At 42.2% G+C, this 14,163-nt stretch overlaps 1 protein-coding gene across 2 annotated transcripts in view; it reads left to right on the top strand.

Annotated features, from left to right (window-relative positions):
- FUOM (fucose mutarotase) overlaps positions 1–14,163 on the top strand; it is a 400,356-nt gene that overhangs the window by 43,634 nt on the left and 342,559 nt on the right. The window lies entirely within an intron of this gene.

The following is a 14,163-nucleotide window of genomic DNA, read 5'->3' as shown; positions in this document are numbered from 1 at the left end:
TTTTTTCTGAAAAAACTCAAAGTATTGAGTCACTGCAAGTGGAATCTATAGTAATATTTCTTGGTGTATTACCAACATAAATAAGACATATTCAAACTGGAACCTTAGTTTGAGAGACAGCCTTACAGAACTATCTGCAAATATATAGAGCTGAGTATACTTTTCTGTATCATTCTGTATTATAGAGCTAAATCGTTTGCTTAGCTATCTGTTGTGTATATATATATATATATATATATATATGTATATATATATCTATATCTAGAGAGAGAACAGTATATATTTTTTGGCTTTATAATTTGCACATTCCTCACATCTGTGTTGAAACTGTTCCCCTCCCAGTTCTTGGTTGTAGTTTAAATTTGGTGGCTTTTGCAGTGCCCGCCCCACTGTAGATTTGATCTAAGACACTCCCCCAGGCCCATCTCTTTACCGCATTCTACCAAATTAACCCTTTCTGCACTTGCTTTTAGTCCTTTTTAATTTAATTACATTTTTTCAAACTGTGTGTGGACTAATATTGCTACATATTCAAGTGTGCCAGCTTGCACTGCATGAGAATTGTATTTACTACTGCTTTTGCTACTTTTCTGGAAAAAAAAAAATTCATCTGCTGTTACTGTACTTGTGTTTCTTCCTACTTTATTTTGCTTTTGTGTCATCTTAAAAGTACTCAGGATTTATTACTGCTTGGTGTAACATTCTAAGCCTCTTAGTTTTAACACTTGGGGTTCAGACCAGTTGTTTTACATTGAGAGGGTTTGTGGTCTGCACTGTAGTGGCAGAACAGGTAGTTTACATCCTTCTAAGTTGGGAACTGTTGATTGAGGGTTCAGTGTCTGTTATTCTAAAAGTGTATTAATTCTGGTTTAAGCACTTGGGCTTTCAGGCCAGTTATTTTACATTAAGAGGGTTCGTGGTCTGCACTCTTGTGGGAGAAGAGGCTGGACTCTGCCCTTCTGAGCTGGGAATTTCTGGTTGAAGGCTTATAGTGTATGCATATCTGAACTGCTTCTTACTGAAATTGGTACACCTTGTTTGCTGTAGCATAGACTAGATCCAGGCCTGCTGAATCTAGCTTTGTTTGTATAACTTGAGCACTAATCCAGGCATTCTTTAAAGTATTCAATTGTATTTATTACTGCTTGGTAGTAACTTGATTAAAGTGTAGCTATCATTCTAAGTCTTTTGGATTAAGCACTTGGGCTTCAGGCCAGTTGTTTTACATTAGGAAGGTTTGTGGCATGCACTGTGGTGGCAGGACTGCTAGCTTTCATCCTAAGTTGGGAACTGCTGATTGAGAGCTCAGTGTCTGTTATTCCTAAAGTGTATTAGTTCTGGTTTATGCACTTGGACTTCAGGCCAGTTATTTTACATTAAGAAGGTTCGTGGTCTGCACTCTTGTGGGAGGAGAGGCTGGACTCTGCCCTTCTGAGCTGGGAATTTCTGGTTAAAGGTTTATAGTGCCTGCATATTTGAACTGTTTCTTACTGAAATTGGTACACCTTGTTTGCTGTAGCATAGACTAGATCCAGGCCTGCTGAATCTAGCTTTGTTTGTATGCTTGTTGTTTGTTTGCTTGTTATTTCCCTGGAACGCTAATTCCACCTAAAACATGGCTTCTCAGAGCTTCTGTGGATCCCTAGTGATATCTGCATTGCTTACTGTACTTATTTCCTTGTTTCACTTGAAAGAAAGTTACTGTTTGTCATTTTTGCATTTAAGTTACCTGTAACACATTGCACTTAAGTTACCTGGCACTTACTCACTAAAGCAATTATATCAGTCAGCACTAAAAATTAAAAGCACTACACCCTCACTCCCCATTGGCCCTTGTTTTCAATTATAAAGGAATTCCCAATATTATTCTAGCATGTCCAAAGGTCAGTTGTCAATCTCCTCTCCGGTCCAGCTGGTGAACCTGGGAATCTTGAGGCAATGTTACAACTGCCTCATGTACACAGACAACCCTCTCCTCCTCCCAACAAATTCCAACACATGTGAGAGATGCAACCATATAGCCAAACTGGAGCCTAAGCTCTCTCAACTCAGTACTGGCATAACCAGTCAGGAGGAGAAGGAAACCACACTCACTACAATTCCAGTCTCACATAGACCTACCACGACAGCAAACCAAACACATAATCACACAAAAACATACTCAGAGGCTCTAAATAAAGATCTGCCTAAGCAGCAGAGACCTCCAAAGCAGACACCCAAGCAACCGCTACCCCAAAACAAAACACATGTAACACATATCTCACAAAGCCAGTGTGCCAAACAGTCACAGCCCTTAAGGCTAATCAACACACCTGATACACTTGTAATAGGTGACTCTATCGTCAGACACACTGACGTCCCGCTCACCAGGCTGAACAAGGAGAAGGTCACGGTGAGCAGCCTGTCAGGCGCTAGGATCCGCTACATAACACAAGCACTCAGGTCACTCCAAGGCAAGTACAAATATGACTCAGTCATTGTCCATGCTGGTGTGAATGACCTGAGACGTACCTCCCTGGACTACATGAAAAGAGACATAGAGAAGCTCTCTGAGCATGTAGCCCAGGCCGGTATGACCCTGACCTTGAGTAGCATCTTACCCTCACCAAGAATGATGCCACAATATGAAGACAAGATGATCAATTTCAACAATTGGCTTAAGTACTGGTGTCATTCAAAGGGGATCCAATGCCTGTCAGCCTGGGATAATATGCTCGACAAGCCACGATGCTTCGCTAGGGACGGCTTGCACCTGTCACCCCTGGGCTTTCAGATATTGGCAAAGGCTCTTGCTACACCCATAGTGCCTTTTTTAGGTAAGGCTCAAAAGACAAACCCACCTCCATAGGTATCACAAGGGATAAGAAACTAAGAGTAATGCTACTCAACGCCAGAAGTCTAAACCTCAAGATGCATGCACTTGAAACTCTCCTTAGCATGGAGAACATCGATATCTGTGCAGTAACAGAAACCTGGTTCAAGGCTCCCGAGAGCACCCCAGCACTACCAGGTTATACCTCATACCATGCTTTTCAGCCCCAAAACTTGGACCGAACCACAAAAGGAGGGGGAGTATTGATATTCATCAAAGATACCCACACCTCCAGGTTGGTGGCAAAGCACGAAGCATCAGAGACTATCCATGTGCAACTAACAGTGGGTAAAACTGCCTTCCAGTTTATAGCCTGCTACAGACCACCCTCCCAAACCCAGGAACCCCACTCGGCCTTCCTGAGAACAATGGAAAATATGAAGGTCTCTCCAAACATCATTATATAGGGCGACTTCAACTACCCAAACATAGACTGGGAGCATTACTCTAGCTCCAACACCCTAGCCCAAAGGTTCCTAGAATTCATAAACTCAAATGCTATGGAACAACTTGTTACCACTCCCACAAGAGGGGAAAACATACTGGACCTGATCATCACCAACATGGGGACTCTATGCTCCAGACCAGAAGTGTATCCCTCACTGGTAAGATCAGACCATAAACTGATCTCACTGGATATTCACATCCCGACCCCACCCCCTGCCCATAAAACCACAGTGAAAAACTTCTCTAAAGCAAATTTCACACTCCTCAAAACCGAGGTGGAATCCTTCAAAGCCCCCGGGCCTGTGGAAAATACGGCCCAGACAGCAGAATCCTTTACAAATGCATTCTATGAACACCTTCAGGAATGCATGGATCATGCAATCCCAAATAAAACCAAGACCCAATCCTCCAAAGGCAGAAGTCCTGTCTGGTGGACCCCAGCCATAAACAAACTATACAATAGAAGGAGGAAGCTACTACATGATAGAGCAAAATCCCAAAAAGGGAAGGCATCTCTGATCAGTATTAGCAAAAAACTAAGGGCACGCATAAAATCATCTAAGGCCAGCTTCGAGAGAAAAATTGCACAGGACACTAAGGATAATCACAAGGCTTTCTTTAGTTATGTTAGGAACCTGGGTGGGAATTCCCAGATATGCTCAGAATTAGTCCAAAATGACAAAAAATACACCGAACCCACCGACATTGCCAACATCCTAGCTGACAGGTTCAGCACAAACTTCTCCCCTCTCCCACCAAAGGGCAAATATCTATCCCAGCAGAGTGCTGCCCCTGACATCTCAGATTCTCAGGTAAGAGCCGCCCTCTCCAAAGCAAAAACACAGCATCAATGGGACCAGACGGTGTCCCGGGCTGCGTCCTACATGAACTCCAAGAAGAGCTAAACCCAAACATAAAACTACTGTTCAATCTCAGCCTTACTACAGGATATGTACCCAAAGAGTGGCGTACAGCAACAGTGGTCCCTCTCCACAAAGGTGGTGCCTCAACGGACCCTGGAAACTATCGCCCCATAAGCCTGACTAGCTTGGTCTGCAAAGCTATGGAAAGGATCATCATGGACCTCATAAATAAAGATATTGGGGACCTACAGACACTGAATCCTACCCAGTTCGGCTTTGTTAAGGGCAGATCCTGCCTCTTAAACCTGGTCAACTTCTATGAAACAGTCACCAAGGCCATTGACGAAGGGAAAGTGGTCCACACAGCCTACCTGGACCTCGCAAAAGCCTTCAATACAATACCCCACTCGGGCATTATAGATAAGCTCACCAGCTTAAATATATACCCCTATGTCACTAGATAGGTTGCAAACTGGCTCAAGGACAGATCCCACATGGTTAGAATTGCTGGGGCCATGTCAGACTCCAAACCAGTTACAAGTGGCGTCCCGCAAGGCTCAGTCCTGGGACCTCTCTTGTTCAGTATATATTTCTCGGAGGTACAGGCCAACACAGAAGGACTGTGGCTGACCAAGTTCGCAGATGACTGCAAACTGGGCGCCATAATCGACTCTCCAGCCGACACAAGCATCCTCCAAAAGGGCCTCATAGAAACAGACAACTAGTGCCAGAGCCATGGCCTCATGCTAAACGCCAAAAGTGTATAGTCATCCCCTTTGGCAAAAACAAAGTGCCCACAAATTACCACATAGGTGGTAATCCATTAAGTACAGAAGAAGTAATTAGGGACCTGGCTACCCAAGTTGATAGCAATCTCTCATTTGACAACCACGTGGCCAAAGTGGTTAGAAAATCATTTTATATAGCCCACCTAATCATGAAGGGATTCACATCTAGATTAGGGTAGGTCATCGTGCCTCTTTACTCATCCCTCTTCAGGCTCATAATAGAGTACAATGCCCCTTTTGGGATGTACCTTACCAAACACCTGCAGCAACTAGGAAGACCCCAAAAGTACCTCACCAAGAGGATCAAAGGGCTCAAACAGATGCCATATGCTGCCCGGTTAAAGAAACTCCAGCTCTACTCAGTGGCATACCGCCTGCTCATAGGCGACCTGTGCCTGATGTATAAAGCCATGTCCAACCAGGAATTAAGGGACATGCTGCACCTCAAAAAATCCAAATCCCATCGAGCTACATGCTCGAGAGACTTGAACCTCAGCACTGAAATAAATAGGACATGCTGGAGGGACAGATTCATAACCCAGAGGCTCCCTTCACTCTGGAATAAAATCCCAGTCCAGGTTAGGAAGAGTCCCTCATTGACTCTCTTCAAGAGGAATCTTGATGAGTGGATGGGAGATCATAGGTTTACCCCGGGTATCACTTCTGTGTCACTGTTAGACAGAGGCACAGTATACTAACCTCGAAAAAAGGGCATAGCAAAATTAATTTAAAATGGGTGGCGAAAGCCAAACATACTCTGGCTAGGCTTATAAATGCCCTAGGGCAGATAGCCTAGTATGTACCTATGAACCTATAAACCTAAGTATTTCATACTCCATGCCTTCCTTATCTGATTACCGGAAAAGGTGTAGTGATCAAAATCTTCCTTTTGTGAAAGGTGGCGGTGGTAATGGTCATTTGGGAGATGGTATAGTCGCAGAAATATTGGTACAAACATAAAAAGTATGCAGTGAAGACATTATTGGCACAAACAAGTAACTTATAGAAATTAATACATTATATACAGTTTATTAGGTTTTACATGAAATAAAAATCTTAGATAAAAATATATATTTGGCACATAAGAGATGAGGTAAAGTCCTGTTGCATTCGATAAGATAGTCATAAAATATACTGGAAGTGACAAAACAAGAGGAAGTTCTGGATAGTGTTCCATTTGTGATCCATCAGAATCTCTCTTTGTTATAAAACCAACATAGCTGCAGTTGATAAAGGTGAAAGTAATAAATGCAGCTCAAGGGTGATAAGGTGGCCTTATTAAGCACAGATTCAGTACAGGGTTGAGTGGCATAGGATCATGATTAATCAATTCTTTATGAGATCAAAAGTGTATTTATAACTTTTCGTGACAATGAGTGGCATCAAACTACAGGTACACTAGTTTTGAATGCAGGATTTGTGGAACTCAAGATAGCTATTTTTAATGCACACCTCTACAGATTTTTTTTCTCAAGAATTTTGTAGGTAAAATGAAAAGAAGTGGATCTAGAGACTGAGGAAGTAAGAGAAGAGAAGGAAAACAAGGTGGTGGTTAGAGAGAATAAAAGCTAATTTCAAAGGAGAGACAGGAACTATAATTAATCAATCAATGAATTAATTACTTAACAAATTAGTCATTGATCAGTGGGAAACTCTGACTGGTCAAAGCTCCCTGTCATTAGTCACCTGGGGAGAAAAGCTCCACATAACATACACGCATACTTTTTTTACAGGTAATTAGAGTGAGCTAACAATGAAAATATCTTCCATATCACTGTTCTATCTTTCAATCTATCATATAACTACAGTGGAACAGTTGATCAGTATGTTAAGTCCCGTATGCAGTACTTGCAGGATGCTAAAGTCACACACGTCTAAAGAGCATTCAGCATTATTATACAGTTTTTATAAAGTCACACTGAACTTTTAGTACAGTGAGAGCAAATTAAGCATATGCATGTTATATCCAACCAGTAATTCAATGGGATTATAAGAACTGCAGGACCATTTTGCTGACAGGTATGTTTTCAAAGTGATTTTAAATAGTAGATTAGGTAAAATATTTCAGATGTTTGTTGGGAGAATCCCACAGTTTAGCAACATATACAAAGCATAGGCAGTAGCCATTATAATTTTAAAGATTTTTGAGTAAACAGTGTTGGTTCACTGAATGCAGTTCTCTGTAGGGCGATTACCAGTTTAATAGCTGACTGATGGCAGATTGTCTGTCTGGGCTATGAATGATGTTGTGGGTAGTCATAATGTGACTGTAAGCTAATAGACTAGGTAGCTCCAGTCAGTTAAGGGACTGAAGTGCAAGAGAGTGATGTGGTTGGTTAATATGGCTACTTGCAGACTTTGCAATCTTATTATAAGTTTGCTCCGGTTTGGCCAGCTGGGGAGGGCTGTAGGTTAATCAAAATTGATGAGGAATACAGTAGACTGTGGAATAAGTTTGAGCTATGGTCGGACTTGTATGGACTGATAGAAAAAGTCTGACTTTATGATGAAGCACTAGGTTATGGTTGTTTTTTTTTCTTTGAAGAGAGAGAGAGAGGCAAAGTTGGTTTAATAAGAGAGATTCTGTGGAATCATAAATGTAACAGTATCCAGAGCTTCCTCTATGAGTCTTCAAGATTAAACTGATAGTGTGTAAATGGACAGAAGTATTCACTTAAGAATGTAAAGCCCACCTGCAGCTCCCCTACTTCTTCTTTCGGCTGCTCCCATTAGGGGTCGCGACAGCGGATCAACTGTTTCCATTTCTTCCTGTCCTCTGCATCTTGCTCTGTCACACCAACCATCTACATGTCCTCTCTCACCACATCCATAAACCTTATCTTAGGCCTTCCTCTTTTCCTGTTACCTGGCAGCTTCATCCTTAGCATCTTTTTCCCAATATACTCTGCATCCCTCCTCAGCACATGTCCAAACCAATGTAATCTTGCCTTTCTGGCTTTGTCTCCAAACCTTCCAACCTGGGCTGACCCCCTAATATACTTATTCCTAATCCTGTCCATCCTCTTCACACCCAGTGCAAATCTTAACATCTTCAACTCTGCCATGTCAAGCTCTGACTCCTGCCTTTTTGTCAATGCCACTGTCTCCAACCCATATAACATAGCTGGTCTCACTACCCTCTTGTAGACCTTCCCTTTCACTCTTACCGGTACTCGTCTGTCACAAATCACTCCTGACACTCTTCTCCACCCACTCCATCCTGCCTGTACTCTCTTCTTCACCTCTCTTCCACACTCACCATTACTCTAAACTGCTGATCCCAAGTATTTAAACTCATCCACCTTTGCCACCTCTACTCCCTGCATCCTCACTATTCCTCTATCTTCCCTCTCATTCACACACATATATTCTGTCTTAGTCCTGCTGACCTTCATTCCTCTTCTCTCTAGAGCATATCTCCACCTCTCCAGGGTCTCCTCCATCTGTTCCCTACTCTCACTACAGATCACAATGTCATCTGCAAACATCATAGTCCAAGAGGACTCCTGTCTGATCTCGTCTGTCAACCTGTCCATCATCATTGCAAATAAGAAAGGGCTCAGAGCTGATCCTTGACGTAATCCCACCTCCACCTTAAATGCATCCATCACTCCCACTACAGACCTCACCACTGTCACACTACCCTCGTACATATCCTGTGCCACTCTTACATACTTCTCTGACACTCCCGGCCTCCTCATACAATACCACAACTCCTCTCTAGGCACCCTGTCATATGCTTTCTCTAAGTCCACAAAGACACAATGCAACTCCTTCTGACCTTCTCTATACTTCTCCATCGACACTCTCAGAGGAAACATCGTTTTTGTAGTGCTCTTTCCTGGCATGAAACCATACTGCTGATCACTAATCATCACCTCCCTTCTTAACCTAGCTTCCACTACTCTTTCCCATAACTTCATGCTGTGACTGATCAGTTTAATCCCTCTGTAGTTACTACAGCTCTGCACATCACCCTTATTCTTAAAATTCGGTACCAAAACACTTTTTCTCCATTCCTCAGGCATCCTCTCACTTTCCAAGATTTCATTAAACAATCTGGTTAAAAACTCCACTGCCATTTCACCTAAACACCTCCATGCTTCCATAGGTATGTCATCTGGACCAGCAGCCTTTCCATTATGACCAGCAGCCTTTCCATTCTTCATCCTCTTCATAGCTATCCTTACTTCCTCCTTGCTAATCCACTGCACTTCATGATTCACTATCCTCACATCATCCAACCTTCTCTCCCTCTCATTCTCTTCATTCATCAGCCCCTCAAAGTACTCTTTCCATCTGCTCAACACACTCTCCTCACTTGTGAGTATGTTTCCCTCATTATCCTTTATCACTCTTACCTGCTGTACATCTTTCCTAGCTCGGTCCCTCTGTCTAGCCAATCAGTACAGGTCCTTTTCTCCCTCCTTAGTGTCCAACCTTTCATACAACTCTTCATACACCTTATCCTTAGCCTTCACCACCTCTCTCTTTGCCATGCACCTCATCTCCTTATACTCTTGTCTACTTTCTTCATCTCTCTGACAATCCCACTTCTTCACCAACTTCTTTCTCTGTATACTCTCCTGTACTTCCTCATTCCACCACCAGGTTTCCTTGTCCTCCTTCCTCTGTCCAGATGTCACACCAAGCACCTTTCTAGCCATCTCCCTTACTAGCTCTGCTGTAGTTACCCAGCTATTTGGTAACTCTTCACTGCCACCCAGTGTCCGTCTTACCTCTTCCCTGAACTCCTCCTCACAAGTACCCTTTTTCAATTTCCGCCATTTGATCCTTGGTGCTGCCTTCACACTCATCCTCCTCTTCTTGATCACCAATGTCATCCTATAAACCACCATCCTATGCTGCCTAACTACACTTTCTCCTGCCACCACTTTACAGTCTCCAATTTCCTTCAGACTGGCCCTTCTACATAAGATATAATCCACCTGTGTGCATCTTCCTCCACTCTTGTATGTCACCCTATACTCCTCCCTCTTGTTAAAATACATATTCACCACAACCATGTCCATCCTTTTCTTAAAATCCACTACCATCTGACCTTCTGCATTCCTTTGCTTAACACCATACCTACCCGTCACTTCCTCATCCCCTCTGTTCCTTTCACCAACATGCCCATTGAAATCTACTCCAATCACCAGTCTCTCACCATTGGGTACAATCATTACCTCTTCATCCAACTCACTCCAAAATTTTTCTTTCTCATCCATCGCACACCCAACTTGTGGAGCATATGCACTAACAACATTCATCATTACACCATCAATTTCCAGCTTCATAAACATCACTCTGTCCGACACTCTTTTCACCTCCAAACCACTCTTAGCATACTGCTCCTTCAGGATAACCCCTACGCCATTTCTCCTCCCACCCACACCATGATAAAACAATTTGAACCCACCTCCGATACACCTAGCCTTGCTTCCCTTCTACCTGGTCTCTTGCACACACAATATACCAACCTTCCTTCGGTCCATCATATCAGCTAGCTCTCTCCCTATACCAGTCATACTGCCAACATTCAAAGTTCCAACCCTGACTTTCACAGTCCTAGCCTTTACCTGCCTTCGAGCATGCCTTCCCCCTCTTCTCCTCCTCCTTCAGCCAACAGTAGCTCAATTTCCGCCAACAGTACTGGTGGAGGTCGTTGTTAACCCGGGCCTCGACTGATCCGCTATGTATATCTGTACTGTTGTCTGCATGTATGATTTGGCAAAATTTTATGCCGGATGCCCTTCCTGACGCAATCCTCCCCATTTTTCTGGGCTTGGTACTGGCACAAAGAAATGCACTGGCTTGTGCATCCCCAGTGGCTGGGTTACCTGCAGCCTCTCTACTGATGTATACCAATCCTTTGCACTGACTTGGAGAAAGAGCAAAATGCATTTTTCTGTCCTGAAGTTTCTCCATTATGTCTCACTCTGTGCACTAATACTACTGGTGATTAGTGGAAAATGTACTAACCCTTAAGATGCCCAAGAAGGTACAGTGACAGTAGAAAACACATGGTCAGTAAAGTCTGAGTATTTGTCTCATGAAGACTTGAGTGGAAAGTGGATCTGCTTGGAGGGTGAAATGGAGAAGTCAGCAATGACATAACAGCTGGTAGAGGTACTGGAAAAGTCAGATCAGGAGATGAAGAAACAAGTCAGGATTAGAGAATAAAAAAAAAAAAACGGGTGTGATGTGATGGAGATACAGGAAGGCCTGGCTCCAGGAGTGCACCATTTGATACTGGGATGCCTGACTCTGGGGATGCACTATTTGATACAAGGAGGCTTGGATCCAGGAATGTACCATTTGATACAGGGAGACCTGGTGCCTGGAATGCATCATTTGGTACAGGGAGGCCTGGCTCTGAGAATGCTCCCTTTGATAAAAGGAGGCTTGAACCTGAGACTGCACCTTTTACCTGGTCAAAATAAGGAAGGAATTAAGTGAAGAGTGTCGGCCATATGGTTGTCGGCATTCTGGAATGTTGGCAAACTGAAGGGGACCCATATATATATATATATATATATATATATATATATATATATATATGTGTGTGTTTATATATTATCATTGCCAGTAGATGATTCATGTTATAGTTCTAATATTGTAGTGCAGGATAGAGAGGTGTAGCACTCCTGAGGGCTATACTTCCAGTGAGGTGTTAACCTAAGGTACCATCTGCTACAGTTGTAGTTGTTAGGAACATCTAAAAGGTTGTGCAACACTCATCAAAAAGTAGATATCTTTTCCTGTGTCCTTGTCAGTATGAATGCCACCTCAAGCAGGGGTGTAGACAGGATTTTCAGATTTGTACTCACTGCTCCCACGCTGCTGGCCCCCAACAAGCCACACCCACTTCAGTACATTGCTGTCCACCTACCCCCATAAACTGTTAACCAAGCCATTCCCCTTTCACAACACTGCTCTCTGAATGGAACACTGACAAACATATGCCAGGATAAAGCAGCATGAACATTTAATTCCAAAAAGTGCATTTCATGGGTCAAAAAACAAAATAAAGATATATTTTTCTGGTGGAAGAAAAATGCTTTGAACTGAGTTGTCTAGTTTACATCCCAGGAAGACAATCCCGTGTGAGGGAGTGAAGAAAGACTTTTGAATGTTCTCTTGGAATCCCAGCTTGTGTAGGAGATCTCTCACCTGAGAGAGATTCCTGACACCTTGAACAGATACTGCAAAGATAAGCAAGTTTGTTTAATATGGAAAAATATGCATATCCTGTAGCCTGCAATGAGCTGGAACTGGAGCTAGACACTTTGTGAACACTCTTGGTGCAATGGATAGTCCAAAGGGTAACACAAAGAACTGATAATGTTATCCAGACAAACAAAATCTTATGAACCATCTGAAATCTGGATGAATAAGGATGTGACGAAGAACAAGTGAAAACAAAAGAGTCTGATATAGGGGAAGAAGAAAGACCAGACCCTCGGGAAAGGAGGAATTTCCTCCCACTGCCACCTGTGACTTTCATGAATGATTTTCTGAAGCAATTTACCTGAAACAATCTATTGTCAAAGAAGAAAATCAAGATTCAGACTTTCTGAAAGAAAAAAGGGTCCAGGATGGGAAGTTTCACAAAGTCTGCTGTACCAAACCTGCCAGACCATCCTTTGTTTTGGGAAAATCAAGACTACTCTTTGGAACCCCTTTGCCATTTATTTTTAAATGTCTATTTACCTGAAAGTTGAGGTTGTTTAATCCGTTTTTTGCCAAAAATGGATGAGGAGATTAAAAAGCCCTTGAAAATTTGTTAAAGGAGGACCGAAAAATCTTAGAGATTCCCTGGATTAGCTTGCCCTGTCATCACATTTTTATGTCATCTCTGTGGCAGAGCTGCCAAAGACTAATCTTCTATCCAACGGAGAATTTAAAATTTAATTTTTAACATTGTCTGGGAGGTTCTCAGAATGCAGCCATTGCAAACCTCCTATAAACAGTACCAGTGACCATGGTCCAGGAAGAAGCATCAACAGAGTCATACACACATTCTGTAACCAACTAGTAGTAACCTGGGCAGTAGAAGAAACAAGTTATTTAAAGCAGTTTTTTCCTCACAAGAATAAACTGCAGATAGAACATTCATCCTTTCATAATTTGTCAAAACAAACTTTAACATATACTCCTGACAATTCAAAATTTTAAAAATCAAAGTTGTAAAAGTATACACTTTTTTCCCATACCTATCAACAATTTTTCTGTCTTCATCAGAAAGATAGATTAGAACTGACTAAGTGCTTAACAGCAGTGAAATCAACTAAAGCTATAGCTACTGGGCCAGATTTGGGAATAATTTTTAAAATTTAAAAGACAGAGGAACTTCCTCTATCTGCCTGTTTAGGGACAGCTGGCCATCTATCAGGAAAACACACACATCCTCTAAAGCAGACAGAATGTGAGGAATTAGTGTAGGCTCTGGCAAGTCCTTTTGTAACAACTCATAGTATTTTATGATGGACTGACACATTTCAGTGTTCCCCTACTGTAAACACTGGCACCCTCTACAATAGTCTCACAGAAAGTTAACCCCCCACTGGCAGAATCACTGAGCTCTCTTCCGAGTCTGAATCAGAAATCTGAGGGAAAAAAAAGCTGTATCCATCCCTACATCTTCCTACTCAGATGCAGAATTTTGAATCTCTTAAGGAAAAAGGGAATGCCTCCTCCTTTTACCACAGAGACAAATTGTGACAAAACAACACATCTTAAATGCTGGATTTACCAGTTGTATGCAAGAGACCATGTGTCAGTTCCCTTAAGGCAGTTCACAACAAAAGAATTCAGCGAGTTCTAATAAGACATTTGGGTACAAAAATGTACATAGTGATAACACAGACTGTGTATCTTCTGAGATAGTGCACTATGTCCGACTGTGAAGAAATCACAAATGTAACGTTCATGTTGTCTTTGACAGATACTGTTCACCCCAGCAAACCACATCACTAATACTTCAGAAATGAACTTGTGAGGGGGCGTGGCTAGGATGTAGACTAGTTGGCAGCATCTTTTCTCAGCTCTGCACTCAAAAGATATTTCTGACAGGAATTTTTAAAAACTAGATATTGTAGACATATTGTAGACAAACCTATTTTGTTGAATTACTTCTACTAATATCACTAGAAGTCTACAGTGCAAAAAAATTGGCTTTAAACATTAT

This window comes from Protopterus annectens, chromosome 14.part0, assembly GCF_019279795.1.
Source record: "Protopterus annectens isolate FY-2018-M chromosome 14.part0, PAN1.0, whole genome shotgun sequence".
Taxonomy (NCBI): domain Eukaryota; kingdom Metazoa; phylum Chordata; order Ceratodontiformes; family Protopteridae; genus Protopterus; species Protopterus annectens.
Note: the sequence above shows the minus strand (reverse complement) of the source record. Positions and strands in the feature narration are given on the sequence as shown.